Here is a 6000-nt window from a genome sequence, read left to right as displayed (position 1 = left end):
CTACGTGTGAGTTTTCTTCTCTCCTACCTGCGCGTAAGTTTTGGAGTTCGGATGTGGACATTTATGGACCTTCCCTCTACCTTCTCTCGGCGCAAATTTCACTGGGCACCTTTTAAAGGGCGCGAACGCGTGGTGAATTGTGGAGCAGAGACGAAGAGGTAAAAGTAGGAATGTTATGTGATTACTTGTTCTAGTCGAAGCATCACTTTCGACTATGCAAATGACTAGAATGGATAATTGCCAAAGACCGAGAGAAATAAACTGAATGTAAACCAGGTGGAAGGAAAGCCCAAAAGTGATGTCGCTGTGCGAAATAGCGGATTGCAGCAGTCTTAACTTGCACTGATTATATAAATAGAGTTCTTGAGACAGCACGGCCTCACCGTGTGTACAACTGTCCGCTTGCAGTGAAGGACGGTGTTTACTGAGAGACGAACAGAAGACTTGAAGCTCGTACGGTCGTCTTAGGTTCGCTGCCGCTTCGCGAGATAAGTCGGTGGCGCCAGAAAAACAACGGAGTCGTCTGGTTTGGAGCAGAAGGGGCTGACCTTACGAAACACCAGGGGCTGTGATGTAACAGAACGTCTGTATTAGAGCGTCGTACGAGATCCGAATGACGCAGTTTGAGGCAGGCGTCTGACTTAGGCACATCAGCAGGGGAACACAGCCCAGGTACGTTGTCGAACATTGCTTGTTATCGGTCACGTGATCAGGAAGTACTGACCCTTTGGACACACTTCAAGGAGAACCTTTTTAATTACGGCTCACCATCAGATGACTTGTTTCTTTTAAAAAAACTGAAATGTGTTGATTTTCCCCCCGTTAAAAACTAGATGACTGGCAACCGGAGTGGCTCTCGATTATATTGATGTTGATGCTATAGTCTTCAGTCTAAATACTGATGTGACGCAGCTTTCCACGTTACACAATCCTGCATATCTACTGCTAGCTGCATCCAGTTGAACCTGCAGACTATTTTCAATCGTAGGTCTACCTCTACCATTTTTACCCTCACACTTCACTCCGTTACCAAACCAGCTTTCCGCTGACTCCTCAGGACGTGTGCTATCAACTTACTCCTTCTTATAATCAAATTCTGTCCGGTTTCCTTCGGTACTTCTTCAATGGTCATCCGATCTACCCAATTAATCTTCGGCCTTCTTCTGAAATATTACATTTCAAACACTTCTTTTATTTTCTAGCCAACTTTCAACTCTCATTTAACACTACATTTTTCAGTTGTTACTTTTGTGTTGCCGACGCCAAGAGCCAAACTATGTAGTGGGGGTTCTGGAACAAAATTTTTTTCAGGCCGCTGCCTACAGCATCGATATACTTGTAGAACTGCATGGTACAGAACGTGCTGTCTTACAGTATATTTATTCACAGCGGATTTCGATCATTGATCATCTTCACGGTGGGAAAACATTCTGACAACTTCCCATGTCATACATGCTATTTATCAGAAAATACACGGTCAGGAAACGGTACTTCACGCCATAATAGTGGATTAAGCAAGCAAAAAACATTGAAAGAATCGCTTCTGGAAACCAGACTACTGAAGGCAAACCATAAATGCTCAGTTTTCCTCCCTTTTGAGGTATTAGTAAAAGATCCATAAACTCCCGATTCATTTAAGAATCGAACTCCCACGTGTAAAACACCTTCAGAGGTCTGATTACTTTACAAATGAGTAAATGTGTTAAATATTTGACTTTAACCGTGGAAGGGGGCGTGTAGGAAAGGTCTGAAATTGTGCACGAAGTTTATGGTTCCGTAAACTTTCTCGGCGTAGTAATTGATGATATTGATATCGGATTATCAGACGGAACAAAACGTCATCTTGACACAATATTTCGGCTGGGCGGTTTGATTTCAGTTCCGGCGAGTTGGTGCGGCGGCTTACTCACCTGAAGATGGCGGCCAGGTGGACAGCCGAAACATTGTGTCATGATGACGTTGTGCTCGAAGTTTCTTGGAAGTCGCTCAGCGGCCTCATTATGAAACATCGGATGAATATAGTTTGGGTAATTTTCGCTCCATTTTAAGCTGAAGCTATTTTTTCACGCATCTCAATGTTTATGGCGTCATAATTGTCTCCTGAACTATGTGTCGTACAATGGTATAGTTTTGCAGGTGTATTCCGTGTATATAAGGTTACTGTCGGCAAAATGTGTTGCGAATAGAGTCGGTAGTGAAAAGGTAATAAATTAAATCGTCATGCCCGTTGCTGAATTTGACTACATGAACAAGAAACGTGTAGTAAGCGATAATTTTTTTTTTCAATTTCATCATTTTTCGGCAGGGGGTGGGGGGGGGGGGAGGGGGGTCAGTGAGAAAAAGTTCCGTGAAAGTTTGAAATTATGTGTTAAGTTTGCTACAAGTCACTAACGGCTGTCTTTCTCAAATACCGGGTGAATGAAGTCCGGGAATGTCCGTGCTGTCGGGTAAATTGCCTCAAGACAAACGCACAGTGTAATAATTGTCTCATTGTGTTAAACTTAGAACGTAAGATAGTACCTCCCAATGAGTAGATGATGAAAACGTTTAAAATTTTTATATTCGATCAACAATTACGCGAGGTAATGAACATTCAATTTTTGTAATCCCTGGCACCGCCAGATAGGCAACTTGCAACTGGTCGTGGTTCCAGCTTCCGGGATAGTGGTTTAGTAATACAGGTACAGCTGTCACCCTTCGTTAAAATTTTCTAGTTCATACCAAATTATCGACATCTCTCTCCTACTCTTACCCTCGTTAGATTTCACCAGGACGTCCAAAACACCATCCTAGCTGTTTCTCACCGGTTCCCTGACGACACACATCTTCTCATACCGTGAACGTGTCTGCACTGAGGATCCCTTATATCGGAGTGGGCCTTGATTGCACCTTGCAGCACCCAGTTTGTTGTCATCCGCTCACAATGAAAACGGAGCAAGGGATGTAGCAGGGTGTCCTCACCCAGAAACTTGACGAAATTGGGAAGGAATTTTGGCGGACGACGATTTCATGGCCGTCTTGTCGAATAGTTTATGGGGAGGTATTTATGGCTGCCCAGCTAAATCTAGGCGTCACAGAACAAGTCAGTCATCACAGTTCCAGACAAATACTGCCTTCCTGACACCCAATCACCTGACCACGTTCGCAGTCCGTGAGTTGCGCGGAGCACCCCATTCTGCTCTCTCTCTCGATGCCTAATGACTACTGGGGTCGCTGATATGGAGTACCAGGCAGTATGTGACAGCACAATGCACCTAATATGAAATAAAAACGTACGATTTTGGGGGTTATAATGTCTCTCATGTAAGATTTAGATGATGTATGATGAATGCATGCAGCTTGCCGCTAACTTTGTGTAATGTCTTATCTGTATAGACGTGTATCTTTTGCCTTTAAGATCCCTTCACTTTCACACATAAATCTATACAGTAAAGTAAGGGCATCCCGTTTTATCTTTAGGCTGATCCGTGATAAGACAGGCGAAAAATTAGACTAATGGAGAATTATTAGTATTTTCTCTAATTTTCATTCGCTCTCTCTCTCTCTCTCTCCTTTATCTATGTACAGTTTTTGATATAATATTTCATTACGTGAAATCAGCCAAATAGAATCTCTGGTGGAGCCCTTCGTCTTAATATTCAGCGGCTGGCTTGCTGTAAGAGATCTTTACATTTATTATTATTGTTAAGCGCTGCATTCAGTTGGGAAAATCAATCGTTTGAACAATTCGTTCCTTTTACGAAAGATTTCGAATTCCAGATGTGTACGAAGCCTTTTTGGACGATTTAACAAAGACTCGGTGATTGCAGGCTCTCTTCGACACAGCTGAAACTTCCCCACTAATTACAGGGCCAACGCGATCATCAATGATTCAGACAAAGAACTCATTCGTTCATTCACTCCAGAATAAAAGGGATCAAAAACCTTATTTATGAAGGAAATTGTATATTCAATCCATCTCTATTACATGTCCAGATCTCTGTTGATTCCAAGTCTTAATTATTTTCCGTTTACAGTCTTTCTCTCTCTTCAAATAACCCGCTAGTGGCACAAATGTTAATAGCTCGCTTTAGTGAGAAGAAAAGCAAATATTTATCTCTCGGAAAACACCTCAATCCTTCAACAGATACTTCGAAGCTGACCTCGTTACCAGTCTCCCAATCTTGGAGAATACATACATGTATTTCTGTTATTCCAAAGAATAAACGCACTAGAAAATACTTTGGCGTCGACCAGCTGTCGCCGCATCTGTTACTAGAAAATCAGATCAGATACTTTTCCAAAGTAAATAAATGTGGATGGTTTGATTGACAATGATTAACTGGTGCGTGGTAGAGGATATTTTCTGTGGGGACATTACAGGGTGTCCGGATACTTTTCATCACACAGTGTACTGCGTTTAGCATTTTCTGAAACGCAGTACGGGGACTGTACCCTAACCGCAAAAAACACCCCCCCTACCGTAACACTGTCTCCTTAGTACTTCCCTACTGGCACTACACACGAGGGTAAGTAACGTTCTCCAGCAATTGGCCAAACCCAAACACTTCCATCGGATGTCACACAGCATAGCGTGATTCACCACTAAAAGTCACTCATTTGCAGTCGTGTAGCATCCAACGGCCTCGCTCTGCACACCATGTCAGGCGTCGTTTAACACCGACTGCTGAGATGTGTGGCTTACGAGGAGCTGCTCCATCACTGTACCGCATTCTTTTTAACTCCACTCACTGCAGTTTTGTTAGTTGGAGAGCAGGTAGCAGTTTGGAATTCGCGAGCTAAGCCTTCCGCTGATTTCTTTACAGTTATAAATGTCCCCGTTCGTAGTCGCTAATTATAACAATATGTTACTTTTGTGCTGTAACATATAGCTATAATCAGCGGTGGAAACATATTTGCGAACGCCGACTGTGTGCGGCTGATTCTTCTTTGATCGTCTGATCAGTCGGAAGTTGCATTGCAGAGGAGAGTAAATGCCTATTCAAAATATAATTATTCTGGATAGCTCAACATGAATTTCCTAAGGGACCGTAGTTTATCATGCATTTACCAGTAGAATATGGCGCGGAGAAAATATTTCGCCGCATGCAACTTCCGTCCGAACTCGACGAAAGAATTCGTGACTGTGAACTCTCTATTTGGCAGAAACATATAGAAAATTAAATAATTTCATGAAGAAGTGAGACATAGATTCTATAGTAAATGAATAGTCCATACACCAGTTCCATTTAACTCTGAATTTATGGCAATTAATAGACGAACTTACACTGCAATGAAGGATTTAACATGGATGCTGTTTTGACTGGCACTTCTCTTAATGAAAACAATTCCCTTGACGTTTTCACATACACGTCGCACAATAAATCTACTGCTAGGCACTTTTAGTATTACACATTTACTTTACACTAGAACAATATTATTTTTAACAATAATAATACGGCGGCAAGACATGCGCGTCCGACACAAGTTACAGGAGACAAGAGAAGAATGAGTAACTGTTCATCGAGAATATCTCATACCTCAAAAAAAAAAAAAAAAAAAAAAAAAAAAAAAAAAAAAAAAAAAGTGTAAAAGTGTTCTTCTTCTGTCCGTTTTTCGCGCCGCGGTTTTCAAAGTCAATAACTCACTGCATCTCTGACGGCGCTTCGACAATAAACAAGTTACGTCACAGGTCGTTCACCTTTTACATTCTCGCAACATTATTTGCTAACTGTAGCTGTTGCCGAGCGACTGCTCCATTAGTGAATGATTTAAAATGATAAGGCAATCACATAATGTTACAACATTCCGCAGTGTTTGACGCATTCTGTCAGTCATTACATGAGACCTGCCGGGTCCTGGTTGGTTTATCTCTGGTTGTTCCCTCGTGTTTCCACTTCACAGTCACATCACCAACAGTCGATTTCGGCAGCTTTACAAGCGTTGAAATGTCCCTGATGGGCCTATCGCTCATGTAGCATCCACTGACTGGTCCACGTTCGAAGTCGCTGGGCTCTCTCA

At 42.2% G+C, this 6000-nt stretch overlaps 1 protein-coding gene across 1 annotated transcript in view; it reads left to right on the top strand.

Moving 5' to 3' along the window:
* Positions 1–520: 520 nt before the first annotated feature.
* Positions 521–6000, top strand: part of LOC126101136 (fructose-bisphosphate aldolase-like) — a 68524-nt gene continuing 63044 nt past the window's right edge. The window contains exon 1 of the mRNA XM_049911818.1: positions 521–672. The gene's annotated coding sequence lies outside the window, so the exon portion shown is untranslated. The remainder of the gene's footprint in view (positions 673–6000) is intronic.

The sequence above is a fragment of the Schistocerca cancellata genome, chromosome 9 (assembly GCF_023864275.1).
Source record: "Schistocerca cancellata isolate TAMUIC-IGC-003103 chromosome 9, iqSchCanc2.1, whole genome shotgun sequence".
In the NCBI taxonomy this organism is placed as follows: Eukaryota; Metazoa; Arthropoda; class Insecta; order Orthoptera; family Acrididae; genus Schistocerca; species Schistocerca cancellata.
Note: the sequence above shows the minus strand (reverse complement) of the source record. Positions and strands in the feature narration are given on the sequence as shown.